General features: G+C 31.0%; 2 long non-coding RNA genes across 2 annotated transcripts; one reads left to right on the top strand and one right to left on the bottom strand.

Annotated features, from left to right (window-relative positions):
• The first annotated feature begins 1,381 nt into the window (after positions 1 to 1,381).
• LOC139906401 (uncharacterized) lies at positions 1,382 to 24,735 on the top strand. Its single transcript, XR_011781895.1, has 4 exons — positions 1,382 to 1,516; positions 22,104 to 22,162; positions 22,738 to 22,833; positions 24,304 to 24,735. It is a non-coding gene; the product is annotated as an uncharacterized lncRNA (long non-coding RNA).
• Positions 17,401 to 20,296, bottom strand: LOC139906387 (uncharacterized). Its single transcript, XR_011781873.1, has 2 exons — positions 20,109 to 20,296; positions 17,401 to 20,046 (listed from the first exon to the last, which is right to left on the bottom strand). It is a non-coding gene; the product is annotated as an uncharacterized lncRNA (long non-coding RNA).
• Positions 24,736 to 25,210: the final 475 nt, after the last annotated feature.

Raw genomic sequence — 25,210 nt, 5'->3', positions numbered from 1 at the left:
TGTTTTAACCTATAAAAAATATATATCATGTTTTTTTCTTAAGGTATCCAATAAAGCAAAAAGAAAGAATAATATAAGACAATTTTGATCCTTACTTTCTGAAAGTGTAAAAATAGGGATATGCAAATCATCTAATTTTCATATCTTTCTACTTTTTTTTTTTTGTTCCAAAAGACAATTTTAGAAAAAAAAGCTTTTGAAACACTTTTTATAGGATAAAAAAATTTCTATCAAAATAATTTTATGCAAAATAACAAAAGATGTATTTTTACTATCGATATTCACTGATTAAAGTGTTTTTTCCTTTTTTCAAACTTTGAACTAGATGTGCGACCTAAAAATGAACTCGTAGAACCATGCAATTTTGAATAGATAACTTTCATACCCTAAAACAACTTTTTTGCACTAGTCATAATCGAAAATTGAAAAAAAAGTTGAAAAACAAACCCATCTAATGTAAATAATTAAATCACAAATATTTCAAATACACTCTCACCTCAAGTCTTGTTTTCAAGCCTATAATTATTTGTATGCCTTATTAAAAATGGCCTAGAGATGGAAAAAAATTCCTAAACTACTCATGTCGGAGTGAATGGTTGTATGAACATATTACATAATTTTTAATTAAACTCTCATTAAGACACTATTAATTTTTTTTCTTCTTATATATATTTTTCCATTTTTAAACTCAGGGATTTCATTGTGTGTACTCCGTTAATGAACATCCTTTTTAGAATGCAGCTCTCAAACTGGGTAATAAAGAAACCCCAAAATTTTGAATATTTTTTTAAACTGTTTCGTCAATATATGCAAAAGCAATATAAGCGTGCATCTTCTGAACTTAGTGGTTGCATAATAATCCAAAATTAGTGACATATTGGAGGTGTAAGATTATTTTGAAAGTATGGGCAATCGTTCAAAAAAATTACTAATAAAAATGTATCTAATAACGTGGAGATTTTTTATCTTTGTTTTTAACATAGACTCTGAAGAAAGAGAAAGTAAATTTTTGAAAAAAAAAACAAAAAACATTTGTATTTTTCTTGTTGCCAAATGTTAATTATTCATAGAGAATAGTTATTACTTGATATAAACATTAAATTAGTAATTTTATCAATGATTGAATATAAAATAATATGAATTCTTAACGAAGATCTTAGACTAATAATCGGTGTAGTGAAAGAAAATTCATTATTTTTTCAATAGATGGCTTTAGTAATGTGTATCACATGTTTAATAAGTCAATTTACGCTGAAGGATGTTAGAAAGATAAGATATCGTGCTTTTAAAGTTTATTTTATATATTTTTTTGATTGTTTGACTAAATATGTATTGTTTCAGCAGGCATCTAAGATGGACTAGTTGCTGAAAATCAGTCTTGATACTGTAACAGCCAATCACACGCAATTTTGGTTGCCTCAATTTTGTTCCTGTAATTTGGATGTCAAACATGCACTACGCTATTGAATGTCAATTGTTGAAAATGTGTATAAAGTCATGGAAGTCCGACCATCATGTATGTACATAATCACTGTTTTGATTCCTATTTAGATTTTTTATTTCTTTTGATCCTATCTAATAACCTTTTTGAGTTCGTAACACAAACAAAGCTGCTTTGAATCCTACAAAAGTTATCTCATAAAAATTAATGAAAACAGAATCAAACAATTTATACTGTATTTTCGTTTGTTTCAAAAAATGGATTAGTTTAAAACTAATAAATTGTTAAATAACGACAATTTTGATGTCGAAGACAAATTAAATCTTGAATTAATTAGTATTTATTCATATACAGTCAATCAGAATCAATGAATACCAATTTTTGTACTTGACCAACAGTTAAAGATTGATTGTTTATCCTTTTATGACACCTTTAGAGTGGAATAACATTTCTCCAGTAGGAATTGCCGATGATTAATTTAAGAAAAACAAGAAAAATGTCACTTCATATCATACATCTTTTGTCAGCCAATACGTTTGCTCAATCATTTCCACATCTTGTCGTCTCTACGTATTTCTTTTTCGATATTTTTTATACGAGAGAAAGTTGGATATTGAATATGATATTCAATAAACCCATTATGAATCCCTCACAAAACGATTGAATGATTAATCCCCTTCCCCCATTTTTAAATGGTCATTATGGTCATTAATCCTTATACGTGCTATCAATGTCGTAAGTGTTTTGATGGAAATCAAGTGACAGGTGATGGGATTGTATTATCAGATGACACACGCTCTGCTTCTACTCCTATGAATAGAAACAAGGATTTTTATCATTAGTAATTTATCCAGACAGACATATTTATTTATGAGCAGCATTTCCTTAAAAGGAACCAAGTAAAACAATTAAGAAAGAAAGACAGATTGTCCTAATTATGGTCATTATTAAGACTCATCATCACCACCACCACAAAATTTTGGATTTGAATAATGATATTATACATTAAATGGATTTATTTTGCCTTTATCTGATTATAACCTATGAAGGAGCTATTGAGTCTTGAACATAATGTATACATATAATACATATGTGTTGTATTTCCCCTCAACAGGCGTATTGTCCTATATTTTATCCTCCTTCTTGAGTGAGTGATGACAACAGCTTCACTCACTCGTTCAGATAGATGTAAAAAAATAAAGCTTGAATGACTTTGAAAAATCATCAATGCATTTTATTGTATAACATCTAAAGAAAAAGAGAAGGAAGGTTGTAATTTTTGAGCCGATGAATTCCATTATCTAAGAAATGAAAGAATGCAATAAAAAGAACCGATATTCTTTGTACAAGTCGGATTTCTATCCAAGTATGAATGTACAAGTTGTAACTTATAAGAGCAAACTGTACAAGTTACTATAGAAAAATAAGATGAAGAATTTTTTTAATTGTGATGAGGATAATGCAATAAGTGATTATTTCTTAGATGGTCAATATATTAATGGTCAATTTTTTGAATATTTATAGGAATGTACCGCTCACAATGTTTAGAAGTCTCGTCCTAAATTTTAAGGACACGTCCAAAACACAAAAGCTGTCCCATAGAATAAAATTTGAAAAATACGCCATCAATGGCGTTTATAGCCCCTTTAAGGAGGTGGGGGGTGGAGGTTAGTCCTTTAAAAGTTTCTGAATTCCTCTCAAAAAGTTAAATCATATACATTCAAATCCCGACAATAAAAACTGCTATTTTTCAGATAAAAAGTTGGCTATATCCGGATTTTTTTCTTTAATCTGAAGGATATCATAACCACAATTTTCAATATTTATGTAAATAACTAATTTTGAAACTCCCCAACCAACCAACCAAAGATGACGGATCATTAGAGATGTTTAGCTTATATTTCTTTAAATCTGTGTTGTTGTTTTTTAAGGGGGGGGTACGCATGATATGTACCCCCTTATTGAATAAATAGCAATGCGAAATGACTTTAAAAATATACACCCATAAAAAATGTTGGAGCCAGCATACGATTTGTACCTGTAAAAAGGCAAAGTCGTCAAGGGAACTCTTTATTCTCGTAAATTTGCCTTGATGTCGATAACAAAATAGGAAAGAAACTTGCCTTTATGCAGACTTTTAAATTTGTGTTTCTTCTATGGAAAGTATTTAATGTATTAAAAAGTTAGTACCAGGAGAACGTTAACTGTAAGTGCATTTTTCTAATATCCCGATTTAACTATATATATATTTACAAATTAAACCTATTTATATACATAAGCAATAATTATTCAACGTTGATAATTTTTGAAGATAATCCTCCTTAACATAATGAAAACCATCATCGCCCCTGGACGTCATTATAGATGTCTACCAGTTACATCATCATAAATCAATCATCTTTCATGTAACCTCATTTAGATTTTAATTAGGTCTAAATTAAGAGTAATGGTAATAATATAAGTTTTACTAAATTTATTCAAACAGTAAACTGAGGTACTTTACTAAAATATTAATAAAAGAGATAAATTTAGTTTTTTTTTTTTAAATTTGGAATGGTTTTTGAGGACCGATAACGTGGAACTGAACTGATTTTCAGTCCCCCTTTATAGACTCTAAGAATTACTTATCAATTATGAGTATTCTATGACAACTTATACGTTAAAGTGGCCATAGTTTCCTTTTTCATAAATTCATAATTGTTAAGTAATTTGAATACATCAGGATGAAATGGTAGCATCCATTAATAGTTGGTTATTAAGTTGACTGATGTAGTAATTAAATAAGGTATTTTATGACGAATAAATTGAAACTTATAACATCTGTATGTAAAAGTTGAATTTCGTACAAAATCACATCATTGACAACATTATGTTGATTGTATAAGGAAGTAGCGATACTCTTATATTTTGTAACATTAAATTATGCATCCCAAAATGTGTCTATAGTCAACTATATACCCCGTATTCTACAGCTTTCTGACACAAGGCATATATGCTTAAATGAAATTATTGAATGGTAGATCCCACTCAGTGTTAGAGAAATACGCTCATGGCCAGATTTACTTTAAGCGTGACCTGATAATATTTCATTAATGCACTCTAAAATAAGAAAGTCTAGGAAACATTGCTTTAGAAAAATGGCCTTAAAGGTCACCTTGTCAAAATTAAAGAATATGGCAGACAACGATTATATATGAAATGTGATATGGTACCCAAATATAGTTTCTTTATAAATCAAAAGAAGACTCTACATATATATATACTATAGACAACATCCTTGGTTAAGTATACCCATCTTTACCTCTGCCAACGAAGTTGACTGGAGGTTATGTTTTTGCGTCTGTTTGCTAGTGTGTCTATTGGTCACCAGGATTACAGTAAAAGTTACAGATCGATTTTGATCTAAATGGTACAAGGATATATATATATGGTCATAATAAGAGGCTACTAAATTTTGAGAAATTAATCACACAACTTTAAAATACACAATTGACTATAACTTTGGAATAAATTAAGGCACAGAGCTCAAATTGTTGTTTGTATATAGGTTTAATAAATATGCTTCATATAGTTAAAAAAATCAAATTTAGAACACATGGTCATAGCCAGAGGTTTGCACTTTAGCGAGTGTCCAGTCTAGATAAATTTGGATTTGCTTATAATTCACAGAAATATACCAATACAAAAATCAGGTATTTATAAGGTACACGAAATAAAGTAGGAATTTATTATTTTCGTAATTTTTGCTCAACTTCACTTTTGTACTGTCGATATTTTCTTAAGTAAAACTTGGAATTCCCCAATTGAACAATAATCATCAAGGAGATTTATGACGAAAACTGAGATGTAGAACAACACCACCTGTAATTGAAAATGGACAAACTTTGGCGTAAAATAATAAATTCATTTACGTCATATAGTTATTAATGATGGAAATGTGAGCTCCAATAATTTGAAATATGGGTATGTTATTTTTTCATTTACAGGGAGCTCACAGCATGTACATACCAAATATTTAGTGTTATGTGAGTCTTTATCTATTCGGTCTAGTCCGGTCTTGAGACCAGTCCTGTCAGTCCTGGGGGAGCGGTCGTTAAGTTCATCCCTTTGGCCATTATAATTAGAAATATGTTCTTCCTTAAATCATACTAAGACTAACCCGTTAATCCTCTTCCTAATTTCCTTTTTTTTCATTCGTATTCAATATACCTCTCCCTTTCCTGTTTGTGCAATAATTCGGGTTTTTTTTTATTTTTACTTTTTTTGGTGCATTTTCGAGAAGATCACCCATGCCTTTACATAAACTTTGAGACATGGAAAATCGATCTTAATTTATTTAAAAAAATCAACTTATTTGCGAAAAAACAAACTTGTTCCACGATTTTTACAATTAATTTTTTCTCCCTCCATTTTGATTATTATTGGCTTTTTTGCATGTCAAACTCGTAGACCCACTTCTCATCACCAGTTATGATGGGTTGGAATTCCCACGATCAAGCATGAGACTTGTTCACAGTACTTTTTTTTGCTGAAATGCAATTTTTTTTAACAAGCCGTGCAGAAACCCAAATTTTCAGACAGAAATTTACGAACGGACTTGTGAGAGATGTTAAGGCAATGTGATAACTCCCTCCCTTAAGCTGGCATGACGATTTTTTTGTTCAATAATTTATTTCATAGACCAATTCGTGAAAAACTAGTGAGGTATACTGACTTATCAAGCTGTTGCAAGCAAATTGTTCTATAGATCGCGCTCAAACTTGGTATTATAATGAAAGACAGTGCTGCCGACCTAGGATAAAAAATAATATCCATTCAGTGCGGGTAATTTAAATTATCAATTCCAGGTACTTTTTGACAGAATATAATTCGGTAATTTTTTTTTCTTAAACTCCAATAGGCATATCTTTATTCTGAATTATGACAAATCAAAAACTTCACCTTTTAAAACACAATCACTAAACATATATTAAATGGGTAAAAAATAATACAAAAAGTTAAACTTTTTTTTTTAAGGCCAGGTTAACTACCAATGTCAACTACCAGGGAAATTTACCAAAGGGACGAATTCATCATCGAGTACACATTCCAAAAGTTATTGGAATGGGTTACCTGTTACCTCTGCATAGATAAATTATCCCCTTTATTTTGTTGATGATGACATCTAACTTAAGAGCCTTAGAAAGATTGTTTTTGAGGTCCTGACTTGTAGATTGTTTGTTTTTTTAATTTGTACATATTATCATTTACTTCAGAAACACCCATCCAGTTGAAAATTAGACTGGCTATCATTGGTATTAACCGATCAAAAAGATGTCCTTAATTGCATTCAACATCAAGAATGTCCATGAAGTATAGGCCTTTGTCTATTAATTGTGAAATAATTAATCAAAATATTATTTTGGATGATTTTGTTGAAGATATAATTGTATAGAATATAGTTTTTTATTTATGACAATATTGCATAAGGAAATGAAGAACAAAGGTAAATTTTTAAAGACTTCGATACTTTGTCATCACTACGGCATCCATAAATAAGTCTTATACCAATAAGAAAATACTCGGAATAAAAAACAAACAAAATACGTGCCAAGGATGCTGAAGAGACCCTTGGTATCTCCATCTGTACTCTCTACGATATCAAGATGTCAATTACATCCCTATATATATAGGAAAAGCCAAAACTTATACATCAACAATATGCCTAACTTCTAGCCTACCTTCATGTGGCCTTCTCCCAGCTCTGAACTCAACCCCTGGACTTTGCAGTTTAGGGTGTCTTGGAGAAATATGTCTGTTTCACCTCTAATCTAAATTTGGATTGGTTCCGAGCTTACATCATGACAGATTGGAGACTTATGGACACGATATTGATCGTCAAGAGCTAGTCACCGGCGTGGCAGTGCTGTCATTGCTTGTGAGGCTGGACATAATGAGTAAAACATATAGTATTTAAATATATTACAGATTATTGTGGAGTTGTCTTTTCTAGATCCCATAAAAATAACGTTTTTCATAATTTCACAAAAAATGCAAGTTTTGAGTCCCCATCCTGTATTCGGTAAACCAAGGGTCACCAACTCTATGCTGGCGGGCTCCCGTTGGCTTCTTCATATTTGCCCCCCTGACTTGTCCTAAAAATATTATATACTTTTGATTTCTTGATAATTTTTGAGCTGGTAGCTCTCAATCCTTTTGAGAATCTTAAAGTAACTCTCAGCATTAAAAAAGTTGGTGATCCCTGCTCCTAACATAAGACTAGTTAGTTAAGAATGTATTACTGCTTACCATAGTACATGTATACATTATACAATAGTACCGATATGCATACATTACAAAACTATACATACATACGGTAAGGAATACGATCACACAAAGGGGTATATGTTCCAGTACAGTAGAAATTGATATTAAGTGATACTTAATTTTATATGTAGTTATTATAAATAATTTGTTTCATTTTTGTATACATTTAAGAATACAAAATCTTCATCCTCTTCTTGCATGGCTTGGTATCTATCATATGAGAGGGATGAACATCTGTTAATAAGGTGGTCTGCACTTTGTGGTTCTTCCATACAAATATTGCACATATCACTTGTATATTTCCATTTGTACAGATGGGCCAAAAATGGCCCATGACCTATGTAGGCTTGAACAAGTAAGTTCATTTTTTGATGCGAAAGTTTTACATTCTTTTGTTTTGGTTTCTTCAACATGTGAAATGCATGTTTTATTCTTTGATCTAATCTGCATCTGTCGCACAAAACTTCGAAGAAGAAGACATCCACTACTTTCTTTATGTAGGTAGGAGACGCTCCAACTCACAAAGGATTTTGACTTTGAGTACCAATCTTTGCAAGATAGTCTGCAAATTCGTTTCCTGAAATATCTGAATGGCCTTTTCACCAATCGAGATAAATGTTTATTTCCCATTTTTCTATGTGAAGTATTTTTTTTTTCCACTTCTTAATTTGATCATTTTTTCTAAACGGACTTTGAATAGCAGAAATTGCCGATTGAGAATCCGATCGAATTATTACGTTCTTTGTGTGATGGCGATGATTTCTGCTGGGAAGATCGATGCTTCGTTATTTAATGATCCTGATGAATTAACACGTCACCTATCGTGATAGCCCATCCTGCATCTGTGTTCCTTTTCTCATCTTTGGATCCGTCTGTATATATAATTGTATCAGGGTGTTCAACTTGGCCCTTGTCGACCTAGATACGATTGCCGGTGATATAGTCACATACTTTATTCATTCCAAATGGATCAAGTATTTTATTGCAAAGGAAACTATGCCCACCATGCCTTGGAAGATCATAGATACCATTCCAGGGCCCCGGAGAAAATGCCATGTTCTCCATCTAGACTTCGTTGCTTGCACTTGTATGTTAAGGTCAAGGGGAGTTGTATAAACTTTGCCTTGTTAAGAGATACTATTATTGTGAGCAAATTGATACTTAAGTAAAGGAAGAGAGAGAAAGAGCAATAACCAGGTAATGCAAATGCAATATCATTTGAACTCACACACACGAAGGAGATTAACTCCATTTAATAGCTCCTTTACCCTCTCATTTGATTAAAAAATACATAAATTGACTAATAAATTATACTATAATTTTATATTATATAGTTATAACTAACACAATCCACTGCCTTTTATGCATGATTAAATCTATGCATAAATTATATCTAGAACGTGGAGTCACATACGAGTTCAAATAAACAATACCGTGTAAAATAATCAAATTGCCCCCTTCATTTGTATGCAGATCCCGTGCCCAAGTAGACAAAAATATCTAATATAATTAAAAATTTAATTTGTTACTGAATAAATTAATTAATATTATTATTATTATTTTTTTGTTCTAATTGTGCAGCGCAGAGCGTGCAAGGAAGGTTTAATTAGGGTTCATTATATACTTAAATATTTGAATTATACCAAAATTTAGACGTAAAACGATATGAAAACATTTATTTTTATTACGCCAACTTTTGTCTTCATATCTTAAAAAATGAGTCTAAGGAGAAGTGGGAGCAATACTTATGCTATTATTAAATTAAGAATAATCTAACTATCACCTGTTGTGTTATGATTTTGGGGAGATAAAACAAACTAGTGCTATAAAGAGGAGAAGTTTTTACATTTAATATCATGAGTGCGTAGAAAATATCATAAATATTTAAATTCTTATATATTTAATATTAGATGTATTTTCAAAATAGTTCACAGTAAATATAGGCAAAAATGCTTACTTAAGAGGATGAAGTTAACAGAACCACGACTGATAAAATAATGAACAAAGAAAAAGAAAGAACACACGCAACAGCCGTTTTACCTTCTTTAATTGTTAACCTTAGTTTTTCTTCACACAGATCCCTTCTTTACTTATGGTTAAATAGTCGGTAATTATTATTCTTTTTTTTATTTTTTTTTGTACCTTCATAAATGTATACAACAGCCAAAAGTTACTTTTTCGTTGTCATCATCGGTTTGAATAAAGAAAGAATATGTATACAAAAAAAAACTAAGTCTACCGAGTAGAAAAAAAAATATAAATTTTATTCTTTTTTTTCTATTATTTTAATAAGTCGTAGTGCTAACTTCTCCCTCTGAAGTAAGCATTTTTGCCTATCCTTGGTGTATCTTTTATTCAAACTCATACTACAATAAATGTTTTTCAGTATCTAACAATAGGAACACTCATTTAATTCAAATTAATTCAAGTCAAAAAAGGAATTTATCATTGAGTACAGAATTCAAAACAGATCTGAGTTATTCTCTCAGTCATTTGAATTCTGAAATATCTGGAATCATAATAATTCGGCACTATTATCGTTCAGTGTCATTTCTTCCACTTAAAGCAATCCCCCAATTAAAAGTAGAATCAATAAAACTTATGTAAAAGTGTTTCTTATGATTGCAATTGTTTTTATTGAATCAGTATCGTATTCTGAACTCGATATATTTTCATTTTTAGGCTGAAAAATGACACTCTTCTTTAGAGTCTTATAACTTATTCATAGTACATACCATAGTCATGAGGAATATCATAGTTTATATTATTGAAAAATGTATAATTTAAAAAAGATCTATTTAAAAAATATGCATCTTCAAGGATTTTTTTCCCCATTTTGTATTTTTTAAGTGATCACATTTTGAAATATTAAAATTTCTATAATCCCAGATATTTCAGAATTCAGATGACTGAAAGAAAAACTGAGATCAGTTTTGGATCTTTTGCTCATAGATAAATTCAATTATTGTCTTCAATTCATTTGTGGAAAATTTGCCCCCCTAATTGTTCCCCCATGCAATTATTTTATTTTACCTCCACTAATTATATTTTCATTCTTGAAGGTTCTCTTTTTCATATCACTAATTCAATTTCTCTGCCCCTCCCCTCCTCCATATAAAATCATATAACAGGAAGATTCTATGGACAGAGCGGTTAAAGGTAAATAAACAATTCAATCTAAAAACAAGGAAGACTATGTTCCTAACAACAACCTTTTGCCACAGTCACCCTTATTTTTCTCTTGTCACTAGGGGGAGACTGCCTGTTCAAACTGGTTGCGTACCTAGAGGAACATGTAGCAGTTTCTAATTTTAAACAAATCAGAATTAAAAACTAATAAATCCTACCTTCCATCCCTAAAGTCCTTAAATAGAAATAAGGGTCTTCATTCAGTAATACCATATGTTTGACTCCTGCCTTCTCCTCACACTCTTTGAAAAATACCATCTCTATACATATATAACTAAATAAAAACCCTTCAAGAATTATCCCTTTTAACTGAATTGACAAGGTGAATTATGTTAAGGTAAGAAATTGTTGCATACGCCATGACAGAAATGACAAAAACTGATAAAGTGGCATCCCTTTGGTATAAAAAGTGACATCTTGCGTGTGGAAAAAGAATTTAGACATATCATGAGTTTATTCAAGCTAACAGGTGTATAGCTTTGGTCAAAACTCCTTTCCTCCTGATCTGTTTGATACCAGACAAAAAAAAAATTGGTAAAGATAGTTTTTAATACCTTTTATAACAGAAATAACGATTAAGTTCTGTGAAGTCCAAACAAAAATCCCATATTTGGAAAACTAATAAGTAAATATACTGAATCCAAGACACATAAAAGATAACATTTTGTTGACTAAAAATTTACCTTGATTTATCTTTTTCTGAGAATCATCTATGAAAAAAAAATTGATCGTAATTAAAGCGGGACTGGACATTGGCTACGCATAAAATAGCGCATGTCATAAAAAAAGCAAACTACAATGATTTTTCTCAAAATACACAAAAATTACATTTTTACTTTTCCTCGAATTTTCCTCAATTTTTTTTCTTAATAATCCTTTGGAGGCACCACAAATTGGACTTAAAGTACCATCATTAATTGTCACAATAAAAGAATGATAATTTTATTTGAAATGAGCCATGTAGTCGTCAATAACATTCTGTTAAACAAAATAAAGGTTTTAAAATAGATCATCATTCCTCCCAGAAATTTGAATACTAAGCTTATAATTGACTCAAATAGGCCTGTGACAGGACATATCGGCCAGAAGTATTTGTTTGGCAAGTTCAACGAAGTCAGTAGAAAAGGAAAAGTGTTCTTGTTGCTATCCGAGGCGAACGAGACAATCTTGAGATTGCAAACTTCTTAAACCTGGACAGATCCTTTGTTTAGAGAGTCAGGAAGAAAGTGTGGGAGTGTGGAGCTGAAAAAGACTCTACTCTACGCCACACTGCAAAGACAAATATTGAACTAGTTGCCAGATTGGTTTATTTTTTTACACTTTGATAGGCCCTGTGTTTAGCCCCAAAACTCTTAGGGCCAGCAACACCATTGACTGCTTTGAGTAAGGCGCAGTTGATTGACACAACAACAGATCCTTTTGCAACGCTAAATCCGAACTGATGTCTAGGATCTTAGATAAATTAAGGCATCTACAAAAGAGTAATATTATAAAGATCTACTCCCCTTTCCAAGTTCAAGTTGAGGCGGTTGTTCATGCCAAAGGGGATCATATTGAATAAAAATAAAATAAATTATTCATCATTCATTTGGCATTGGTTTTTTATTAAAATCGGATGATTAGTTTAGGAGAAAGTCCATTTTAAAATATAAATCGTGTTGGTTCTTAAATAGAGGAGGCACCCTGTATATTACTTAGAAGAATGATAAATACTTTAATTAAGCCTTAAGTACGTAATAATATTGATAAACTATTATCTTATATGAAATATACTTTAAGTTTTATTGAATGAACTCAATGGTCCAAGAGCAAAATAAAACAAGCCCATCAATATCCGCAAGATGGGGCAGGTGTACGAAGTTGCCGTAATAAACAAAGAATTATTCAAATGACTTATAACGAATAATAATGCAAGGTGGTGCCCCTCGCAGCATCTAAGTAAGCAACACTCGTGTCCCATTGATAAACTGACGTACGTAAAAAATAAAATAGTGTTGGTTGTTAAATAGAGGTCGCACCCTGTATTTATTAAGTAATTCAATAAATTGGAATTTTCTGTTTAACTTAATTTTCGTTCAAGGTTATTTTGATGTGGGAGCACTACACATATTATGTTGTTTTTGATTAAATAATATATTATATCAAAACTAAACATAACCCTAGGTGCGTAACTCATAATTTTGAAAAAAAATTATTTTATGTCTAAAGTATGTATCTATTTCCATTTTTGAAATAAATTCCCTGTACTTTTTTACTAGGAGAATCTTCATTTATCGTTCAAGTATAATATTATAATATAGTATATGTACTATCAATCAATTATTATTATTTTCAAAATCAGATTATAATACACTTTTGTATAACAAAAACACAATTTAAACATATTATTATTAGGTATATTTAGAAAACCTAAAGGCATAATTTGAAACTAAGTTATGATTATTGCAATTAATACTAGATGAACCTCTATCTATGTAATACTTGTATCATAAATGTATTTACGTATAACAAGGCTCATTCAACATATAAAAAAGCCTCGTATACAAAACAGAAATTGCAAAAAGCATCTTGTTGTTATCAGTTCAAATTTATGTCTAATCTAAAAAACAAAGCAAAAACAATTGATATTATTAAATTGAAGGTCACTTTGGCAAGATAAAAACATTTTAAGAATATCAAACGACTTTATAAACATACAAATATTATAGTTTGTATTTATAACATTATTCACTCTGAAATACTTCATGGTCTATCTGCATATTCTGCAAAGACTATGCCGAGTAATTATTATTAGTGATGAAAATCTTGTGAATTTTGGGGGATATAAAAAGAAGAAACCAAAAATCAACATGGTGACCCTGACAATTTGAAGGTTGTTTTACAGAGGAGTTAAGTAATAAAGACAACAGATGAGAAACAGAAATTCATTCTTCAGATTACCAGTTCTAAAAAACGAATAGGCTATCAAATACATTGGATTTTCATCACTGTTAATGAGTAAGAAATTGACTCAAGTAGTAGTCGTAACACGTAGATTCATATAAACTAACATTATATGTATACAGAGTGCAGCAATATAAATTTATTGCTGTATCATGCTTGGAATCAGGATAGTGATCATATACACAACCCGTTATGCGAGAGTTTATTTTAGCATATTAGAAGATGTGGTTCTTGGTGCTTATAAATGTGTCGGCAAAACATTTTAAACTGTTATAGACTCAGTACTTCACCTGACATTCCGTGGGCTGAGGTGTACTATAGAATATTAGATGGGTTCTTTGATGCCTAGAAACACGTTGAAAGTAGAGTTTAAACTGTATTTTTGCCCAATACTTAATCCGTTCAACCTGGGAGTCAGGGTGTTAGGAGGCCTCCTTGATGATAGAGGAAGCAGCTACGAGACCTTGAGTCCAGCGTCTGACCCAGAATAAAGCAACCTCTTTCTCATCTTGTGAAAGAAGACTACCAAAATATTAGCACTCTAATAAAACAAAGATTAGAATAACTCTAAAACAGTCTTTATTTTTTGTTTCATATTCATGTCTCAGGCAAAGTCGGGTAAACCTTCTCTAGTTCTTTTGATAAATGATATACCAGAGACGCTTTTAGACAGTATTCCGCTTTACCGACTCAGTCTTGAATTATTGGGCGTCAAGTATGGATATGTCTCAAAGGAACAATTTTTCCATATTTTACATTTTTATTACCAGAAAGGGGGGGAAAAGTGGAAAGCCACCAAGAAAATTTTGATGTATATGGGGCTGCTGATACTCTTTCTGCTTTTGAATGGTTCTAGACGATTTCGTTCTTGGGTAGTGGAGGTGAATAATCCACCACGCATTGGCACGTCTGTTGTAGAAAATGTCCATAAAATAATGGACAATATCGAGATAGACCGTCATAGTAGCTGTCATAGTATCGCTAAGACGCTGAATATTGACCATTAAACGTTTTGAACGATTTGCAAAAGGATACATACAAAAAATTACTGGAATAGTAGATAATTTATGTTTTATCGATACAACGTTGACCGCTCACATCTTTCATGACGCGCGTAAAACTCTAGGAGCTCGGATGGGATGTCCTGACACCTGGCACCAAGTGACTACTACCTGTTCTTGTCTATGGTCAATGCTATTAGAGATACAAATTTGGCATCAATAGAGGCCTGTCAAAATTACTTGTGAGAGTTTTGTTTTCCAATCGGGGCATTTAAGAAGTTGGATTATCGGGCATTTAAGAAGATTCTAACATTTCAAATAAACACTTAAATAAAGCGAAAAATTTTCCACAATCTATACAATAATCAAAATTTTATTAAATGAGGGCTCTTTATACATTTTATATAGGTCGAAGTATTATTTGAAATTCATGTTTAAACAAAAAAGGATCAATGAATATAGAGCTTTTGTCGATGTTGTTTTTACACATATTGTGTTGTTAGTAGCAAAGAGATGGAATTCTATTAATCAAATTTAATCTAAGTAGACATAATTAAGTCCAGAATAAATGTTGATCGTTTTATGACGTCATTATCATGACTGCCTTCATGTTTAAATTGATTACACTATTGTTTTCTTAGGATGTATCTAATTAATGTCAGAAGTGTTGACGTGTTCATGTTTTACGAGTATGGGAACTCCTCACCAACTCATCAGTATTACTCTGTATCGCTCATGAACACATGTACTATTTATTGACTAATATATAGTTAGGGGTCGTCTCTTTATGATGACAGTTTTGGAAAATACAAAATAGGGATTTTAAGGCATCCAAAAAAAAATTGCACGCTTTAAAATGTTAAGGATATAACTAACCCCTATATAAATATACGGATATAACTAGATGCAAGGTGTTCAATTGAAATCTGAACACCTACTAATTTAATAATTCATGAAGGTTGAGTGATTGAAATTAATGCATATTTCGATATACATATAAAAGCATAAAAAAATATTTATAAACAAAGCAAATCTGAGCTCTCTAACTTACATAAAAGTTGAGAAAATGACACTCAAACGTAATCGATCAATTTCCATTCGCGCAATCCAAACAATGGTGCGTCTCCAGAACCATCTCCCCTCCCCCCCTTTCGGTAAGTACGAAACGTTGGAGAGAAAGAGGAGTTCTGTCAAACAGGGCAAACTGAGTCCGGAGGAGTAAAAGAAAACAGTACAGGCTAATCCTATCATGTCAATGAGAGCCCATGTAAGAGATTTCGGGGCTTCCCACTAGACTGTCCAGTGAGCTATCAAAAAAAGTGGATGGAAAGAGCCTTGTGAGCCTGGTGACTTTTGACACTTGCAATGAAAGAACCCCATCTCCTCCGGTGCAATACTCTTTTCAATTAGTTTTGATCTTTCTTTTTTTTTGGCACTTTTGTCTCTCATAAAGTCCTGATGCCAAACCCCTTCACTTCACCTTTTGGGTGCATGTCGAGGGGAAGGCCTTCAGTGTTGGTCATCCATACATCGAGGTCCTCAAAGCCGCCATAAGTCAGTAGTGGAACGTTATGACAGAGGAATACATCCACAGCGGATCCTAGACCTTCCATCATTGCGCTAAGAGCAGCTACATTAAAGATTGAAAAAGCTCAGACAAACATATATTTATAGTATTAATTTTGTTGAAATCCTAATCTTTATTAATAAATTGTGTCTTGTTGAAGTTTAAAATTCAAAGTGTTCAGATTTTATACACTCGGTATAACCGATAGATGTGGGGAATTTTAATTTTGGCTGTTGTAAGGTACGGAGTGTTCGAATTGAACATTATTAAGATGATCCAAGGTGCTTCGACTGGGTCTTTGAAATTATTAAATATCATCCATCGAACTCATCTATACATTTTGAACAATGCGGAAGGTATTAAAAAAATTATAAAGAGCTTGAAGAAACGAGCTAGTTGTTAGCCTAAATACGATAATGCTCTTACTATTACATATTTATGTTTTAGGGATTTTAGTGGCTTTTTTGCTATTTCTATGTAGACGGGAATGGGTTTTTAAATTGATTTATTCTGTCCTATAGTATTATTTTACTGATTTTTATTCAGTTCGTAATTTATACATTTTCTGTATTTGAGATGCTAATGTCTATAAATTAGAAAAACTGATGTTTGTAAGCCTTAATCTGGTGAGGCAACTTATCCAGAAAATTTTAAATAATTCTTAAATATTATTTGCTATATAAATAAAGATAAAAAAAATGTATATAGGATATAATGAATGAATATTCCTTGTTCCTAGAGTGGGATTCAAGAACAGAGTTTTTTCAATAAATAAAACTTTCATTAATGAACATATTAACGATATATTATTTGACAGTATTGTTTCTGCACAACATTTGATCTTTCAGTGTCTTCTCCTCTCCTTTTTGCAATTTGCCAAGGAAAAAACAGGAAAGATGATTTTATCATCCCATAGGTTAAGTTCAAATAATATTCACATATCAAAAACGAAATAAGACTATACCAATTTATTAGCTATATAAGTATAAACATAAATATTAAGTAGAAACGTATATTTTTTCAATCATACAATTTTGATGTTTGCCAAATATTCTAGTTAATAAAAAAAGTGCAATCTTAAAGGAAATTTACGACTAAATTAAATAGATAATATATCGATGATGATATCAATAAGAGAACATTTTTATATATAATTAAATGAATTAAAATGTCTTTTAATGTTTAAATCCTTCACTTTTTTCTACAAATCAATTAAAGAATATTGAAGTTTGACTTTAACATTTTAAATTGAACAAAAAAAAATGTTGGTTATGACTCGAGGACACGGGTACAACGTTCTGAACATTACATATGGGCAAAATTTTATCAATACAAATCTTTTCTTCTTGGTTTAAATCTTATTTTTTATCAGAGTCAGAATGAATATTTTTTTATGTCACTCAGATCAAGGCCATCAAATTTTACAGGGAAGAAATCCTAATTTTTCCTTTCTGCTTCCAGTACTTGGTGCACGGATACAAAATACTTTGCACCAGACAATTGACGGTACCAACTAAATCGAGCTTCTATACAATCGCTTTTTACCTGCCCTGGAAGGAAGTATTCGAAGCCACACTATTTCAGAAGAAATGTTGCAAGGTTTGTAGTAGCATCTGTAGTTTGGTTCACTACAGCAAAAGTTTCTTTAGTGAGGCCCATTTTGTGAGAGGTAGATTCACACTTCCATATAATTTAACCAAACATGGGAATTTTGAAGAAATTGAAAATTTTCCTGATTTAATGACAGAGGCTCCCTCGAGGAGTCTCTCTTTCTGCGTCCTCCGGAAGGCGTTTTACAATTTAGAATATTCCAGTATTTTCTAATGATGGAGAAAAAATTTGTAGTTATTTTCCAATTAAGATTTTGATTAGAATAATAATTTAGGGCCGCAATTGTGATTTCATGAAAAATACTATCTGCTAAAAGTATATTGGTTTTTTCAATAGACGTGGGATACAAAGATTTTGTCGTGAGCTTATAAGCAATTTTAATAGTCTTGTCTTTCTCCATTTCAAAAATATCAATAATATGCTGGAAATTCGGTTTCGACAACTGAACATACATAAAGTTAGGGAATATAAAAAATAAATTTCTTTGAAAATAATTATAAATATTTTTTACGTTATGTGTACTATCAAAAAGGAGGAATAGTTCCTGTTCTGGCCTTGCAGAACTTGGGACACTAGCCTTCCAGGATCCTCCACACATTGCCAAGAAACATTTTCGATTAGGGCTTGCATTATCCATGGAGATTGCTAGGACGTCAAATCTGATTTTAAAGAGTTCAGTATTAATTTGAAATAGTAGATTATGCAGTACAGACGAATTGAGGCATACAATAGGATACATCCCAACTGTGTCTCGATACTTTGAGCACACAGACTTGATCATGAACACAAGGAGTGCCCTTGTTATGTTTCCTCCTTCTTGTCCAGTCATCCTTCCTCCAAAATATTCACTCTTTGGGCTGTACATACTTCATCAACCATTAGAATAACCTTCTTTTGATTGGGTGACAATAACTTGAGTCTTACGGACAAGTAGTCAACGGACGAAGATGAAAAGCCAACATTCATGGTAAATGCAGATGACAATTTTCTTAAGTGACTTGTGGAAGGAAGAGTCTTTATCCTGAGATAATTGACGATATAAAGCTGGGCTGGTGTTATGCCATAACAGAGAAGTAGCTAATAATACAAGAGAGTATCGCTTCTGTTTCGGTGTAGAGTTTATCAAAGCAAGTTGCTCTCTTATGAAAATAAACTTTTTCTGTTAGTAAGAGTCTATATCCGACGGATATAGATTTTCAACGATACTCTCAACTTCATTGATTAAGTGATTAATCATATCTTTCATTGGAGGAAAAGGAATACTCTTCATATGAGCAAGGATGTTCTGGAAAAGGCTTACCGAGGTGATCTTTCTATTCGTTGTGAGGTGATTCACGCAGCTCCGATCTAGGTTAACGTTCTTGAGGTATAAATTGAATGTCAAATCACTATTTATCATCACTGAGAATTCCATTTCGACAAAATTAGAACACAGTTCCGATAGACAGTAAAACTGAATTGAATCTTCTGTCCTCCTCCAATGAACATTTGGTAAGGAATTTTTCATCTCCACACTTAAGACACAAATCACTAAAGTCAATAACAGAACCATTAAGGAATAATGATCGTTGAGCTTCAACGATAGCTTCATTTTCCTTAGAAATCCTGGCTGATGAGGTAGCTCTCGATGTAGGCCGTTGACTTTTGACGGATGATAAGTATTTCGGAAGATTGGAGGAAATACTAGGCACTGTAGAGGGTTTCAAATAACGTTTTTGGAGCTTATTATCTTCAACTCCATAAGATCGATATTTCCTCTTGTGGTCTGCGCTCTCATATACAAAGTAATCCACATAAAAATGGAGAGAACATACCCTTGAATACTTAGAAGGCGCCTAAGTCCCATTGCTGTCCCGTGGAATGGCTCTAAGCCAGGCACCTTTTGAGGATTCATCCAGTGGAAAAGAATGGAGCGATAACATTGCTATGGCTGGTTTTCCATCATATCCGGAGGAGCACTTAGGAACACAGCACTTATTAGGGATGATCTGAAATATATAGATAAATTATTCATCCCATATCCACAAGTTGTACAGGATATTTTACTTACTGTGCTCAAAAGTAAATCATAGAAGAGAAAGAAAAGCACACAATCACAAGTAATTCATAAGCTTAATTTAAATAAGCAAATATTATAATAATTAACTTAGATTGTTGTCAGCAATGCACGTTTTAATTATGATGAACAAAGCTGTATTAAATAAATACTAAATAGGCTGTTGAGTATGAAAACACGAGGAAAAAATAATAGCCTCATAACAAAAAATTTCTTTCCTTTTTTTAACACGTGAGCGTTCCAGTTATTCTAGATTTCCACGATTAATCCTGCATGATGACACCAATAAGAGATATCTACATAAATATGTTCCAAAGTTGTGTTCGATTATGCATGTTTAATTAACGTTTCGTGTTACATTCACCTTGACCTCTAAACATTTAATATCCTCTTACTGTGACCATTTATAATCTTCGTACAATGTTTGATAACAAAATTGATCCCTAACTTTTTCCTTAATTCTGGTGACTAACAAACCAACAGAGGCAAAAACATAACCTCCGCTAACTTCGTTAACGGAGGTAAAAAGAAGAAAAAACAAAGTTGACCTTATTGACCTTTTTATGAACTTTTCAGCGAAAATTAACTTATTCATTCAATTTTAACACCCACAAAACCACCCATAATTATCTAAGTTATCATAGTCGAAGATGGTACCTACAAAAAAATATATTATTTGGATCATTTTTGTTCTTTTTTTCTTGTTGATGTTACTTCTACCTCCGATTTACAAGAAAACAAACTCTTAGCCCAGAGAGAAAAATGATTCCAAATCTTAATAGAACCAAAAAACCTGTGTTAGTTTCAGTAAATTTAATTTCTAAACTATTATCGGTGGAAAAAACTTTCATCTGGTACATGGGAAGAACAAGCCAATGTTGTATTTAAAGCAATTAAAGAATGAGATATTGGACAATACTAAATCATAGTAGTGTGTTTTGACACTGCAAGATCAAACCGGCAAAAATAATTAAACTTGTGTTATTCTCGAAAAATTACGAGGTAAAAAACTTCTACCATTGGCTTGTAGACACCATATAATAAAATTAATTATTGGAACTGTTTTCTATGAATGTACGTTTTCACATCTTCACCAGACGTTCTTTTGTTCAAATTGGTCATCAATCAACAAAAACTAAGTATGAACGTAGTACTGCCGATAAAGAGGTGGACAGTCTTTTGGAAGGCATACGAGATAGTACTATTAAATTTGCAAAGGGTAATCTTAAAAAAAGATATTAAAGATACGAAAATAGAGAACTATTAAAAATATTAATTATATTTCTTGGCGATGCCTCTGAGCGTGGAGTTAAGTTCATGTCACCTGGTGCTATGCACCATAAACGTTGGCTTTCAAAAGTGATATTTAGTCTCAAGATTTGGATGTTTACACTAGAATTCAAATTGACTCCAAAGGAAGAACAAGGATTACGTGATATTTGTGTTTTCATTGTAAGAGTATATATCAAAACTTGGGTCAATGCATCTCAACCCTCCAATGCTCCTTTGATAATACTCTTCAAATAATGAACATATATCCAAATCTGCCTTATAAAAAATTAACAAAACATTTATGTTATTTTGAGGAACACGTTGGACATGCATTCCTTGGTGATAGAGTAAGTTTAACTACAAAAAGACAAATGCTTAGCTCCCTCGAAGTTAAGCAAAGAAGGCTAAAAACTAAACTAATGAATTTAGACATAAAAATATAGAAGACTTTGTCATGAAGAAATCAAAACAAATTATGGAGATATGTGAGCGTCCAAATAGTTTTTTATAAGTTGACTAAGCACTTTGGTATGGTAGGGAACCCATTTTATGTAAAATATAAATAAACATATTTACTTAAAAAATGAAATATTTTAAACTGAATAAATCTTGTCTCTAAATATGTAAATATAAATAAAATATGTACTTGATCATTTATTTTATATATCACCAAGAAAAAAGAACAAAAATGTATCCAAATAATATATTTTTTTGTAGGTACCATCTTCTACTATGAGGACCTAGATTATTAAGTGTGTTAAAATTGAATTAAAAAGGTAACTTTCCCCTGAAAAGGTCACTTAGGTCATTGTTACTAAAAATTAAAGAAAATTAGTTGAATTTAATGTGAATTAAACGTAACTGCAAAATTTAATGTCTATCAGTCTCTTAGTTTGGTTGCAATAGGCTAAAGAAATCAAAAAAGGCTCATGAGCTCAATTTCAATTAACTTCAATTGACATTATTTTGAACATACATATATATATATTTTTTTAAATAGTTATAATATATATTTTATTGTAAATTTAGTTGTCTCAATTTATTGCTTTTACAAAAAAGTTTTAATTTGAGGTATATGGACAGTATTTAAGCAAATATATAACTTTTTCTTTAAAAGTGTAAACTTTCAAAACTTTAGGGCCGTTAATAAATACCTCTAAATATTTTTCAAAACTGTTCAAACTTTTCTTAAATGTTTTTTTTACAATTAGGAACCATTTTTTGACCTAAGCTATTTATTTTTCCAAAAACATTGACTTTATTGTCACCCTATTGGTTATGTTTAATTTATAATTTTTATGCATTTTGCTTTTATCGTTTATTGTTGCTTATTTTTGTTTTTTTCGAAAAGGGGGAAAGTGTAGTAGTCATGTTTAGACATGGTAGGTGGCACCCTTCTCGGAAGAGGGAGTTAGGACCTTAATACATGAAGATCTACCTATAATAAGTAAGTGTGCTTACTTTAATTTCATTTACTAAGTCTAGTAATGGTCCGAGTACCAACCATATATTACAAATACCACACAGTCACTTGTTAATTTTTCGCTTTTTTTCACCATCTCGATGTTTTGAGCTTTGATTGCCTGAATTCCAATTTACTTTTGTTAAGTTTTGAATAATTTCCACTCAGAAAACAACATCTTTACCTCATTTTTTCATCAATCATTTTATTTTTTAATGTGCGAGATGACGGCAAAAGTTACGGTTTGATATTTACAAAGGTTATAAATGGTCACAGAAAGATTTCAATAAATTTTGAGCTGTCAAGATCAAAGTATCATACAATGTAAAAAATAAATAATGAACAGAGGGCTGATATTATATTTATATTTTCAGTCAAGAAATTATTGAAACAGTCAAATTAAATTTGATGCCGAAGTCAGTACAAAAATATTTATATTGTAATGACTCTATTTTGAATTTGATTAAATAAAAAAACCTTTGTAATTATTTCAGAAGTGCACAGAACTTTAATTTATAGAACATATTTTAAGTTACATGAATAATTTGAAGGTATAAAATTATTTTGTTGATAAGGATTCTGATTTTCGAGTATTTCTCACTTGGTTCTTTCATAAGTTTGACTCAACTTACAAGAAAAAAAAAACACTTCAAAATAAATCTATATCCTGCACAATTATATTTTATTTATATATTTGGAATCAACCAATTCCAAGAAAAAGAATATAAAGATTAATAATTCATCATTTTTAAGGGTGTTGTTGAGGAATTAAATATGCCTCCGTTTCAAATTTTTATTTAAAATATGGGTTTAGTTGGTGTCTGAGAAATAGGTCTTTAAGATCATTTGTAACTCGTCAACAGAAAAACAATGTAAAACACGCATCAGATGTAGCCTTAGGGGCGTCCACTGGATAATATATAAAAAAATATATATTTTTTTATCTGGGGAGCGGAAGGGGGGTTGATTTTTGGAATTTTTTTGGAAAAAAAATCCAAAAATTACAGTTTATTGGAAAAAAAAATTCAAAAATTGAAAGTTATTCGCAAGAATTACATTTTTTTTGGAAAAAAATTTCAAAAATCCTAATAATTGTATTTTTTGTAATAAAAATTTAGAAATCCAGTACTGTTTACAAAAAATGAAAAAATTTCGAAATGTTTTTTAAATATTAAATCTTATTTTTGAAAAATTTCAAAAATTAATCTTTTAAATCAAATAAAGGTTTTTATCTATAGTCAAACTTTTTGAATATCTCATCCCATCCCAGAAATTTGGATAATAATGCTTTCCATGACTCAAACATATTTTTTTGAAATATTGTATATTTATAAAGAAAAAGCCTACATTCGGATTTTCTCCTATTTTTGATTTTTATTGAAGATTGTTTATATGTTAACACCGCACTAGTATTTCTTTTAGAGTTTTTTTTTTATTATTTATTTCTTTTTTCAGGCAGAAATTCATTGTATCCTCACTGTCGGTATTTCCTCCTTAGCACACCAATTTTAAAATGAACAACCTTAAAAAAATCCATTTAATACGAATTTTCGTTTTGTTTCAAATAGTGGTTTTAAGAGGGTGAAGAAAAAAAAAAGCGAAAAATGAGAGTAATAGAATAAAAACTAATTACGCCGTCTATAATTACGCAAAAGACAAACCACATATTTACGAAGAGCAATTTGCAAAACATTGTTTAAATGTATTTTAACGTTCTTGTTACTTGATAATTAATGTGTTCCAAATTGGCTTACAGAAGAATATCTTTTGTTCATGTGTTTTTCTTTTAAAATTTTAATTCTCAAAAAGGATAAGAAAATATCTACTGGAAGGTAGCATCCATGTTTGTGTGTTGTTGTTTTTTTTTTGTTTTTGTTTATAGTATTGAATTTATGAATCTACTGACTTTTAATCCATTTATAATCTGAATAAAATAATAACCAAACATATATTTTGATTTGATAGCCGTTTCTAAATATTTAATTGAATAATAAGAAGTTTGTTTCCTATTTTATACATGAAGGATTAAAAATTATTTTATTGATCAAACTAAGGGGCGTCTGCAGGGGGTGGCCTCTCCCCTCCCGAAATTAAAGAATTTTTGCTTTTTACTGGTTATTTTTTTGCGTCATTCGGTCAAATTATGCAGCAGAGCAAACAATTTAATTTTTTATGAATTGCTAAGGATTTTTTTAATTTTTTGTAAATAGCTGTGAATTTTTTAATTCTTTTTTTAAAAAAATACTAATTAATTAGTGTATAGATTTTTAAAGTTTTTTGTGAATATCTATGGAAAAAAAAAATTTATTCGATTTTCAAAAAAAATCCAAGCGCCCCCCCCAATAAAAAATATATTTTTCTG

This window comes from Lepeophtheirus salmonis, chromosome 9 (genome assembly GCF_016086655.4).
Source record: "Lepeophtheirus salmonis chromosome 9, UVic_Lsal_1.4, whole genome shotgun sequence".
NCBI lineage: Eukaryota > Metazoa > Arthropoda > Copepoda > Siphonostomatoida > Caligidae > Lepeophtheirus > Lepeophtheirus salmonis.
This window is presented reverse-complemented; position numbering and strand designations above follow the sequence as displayed.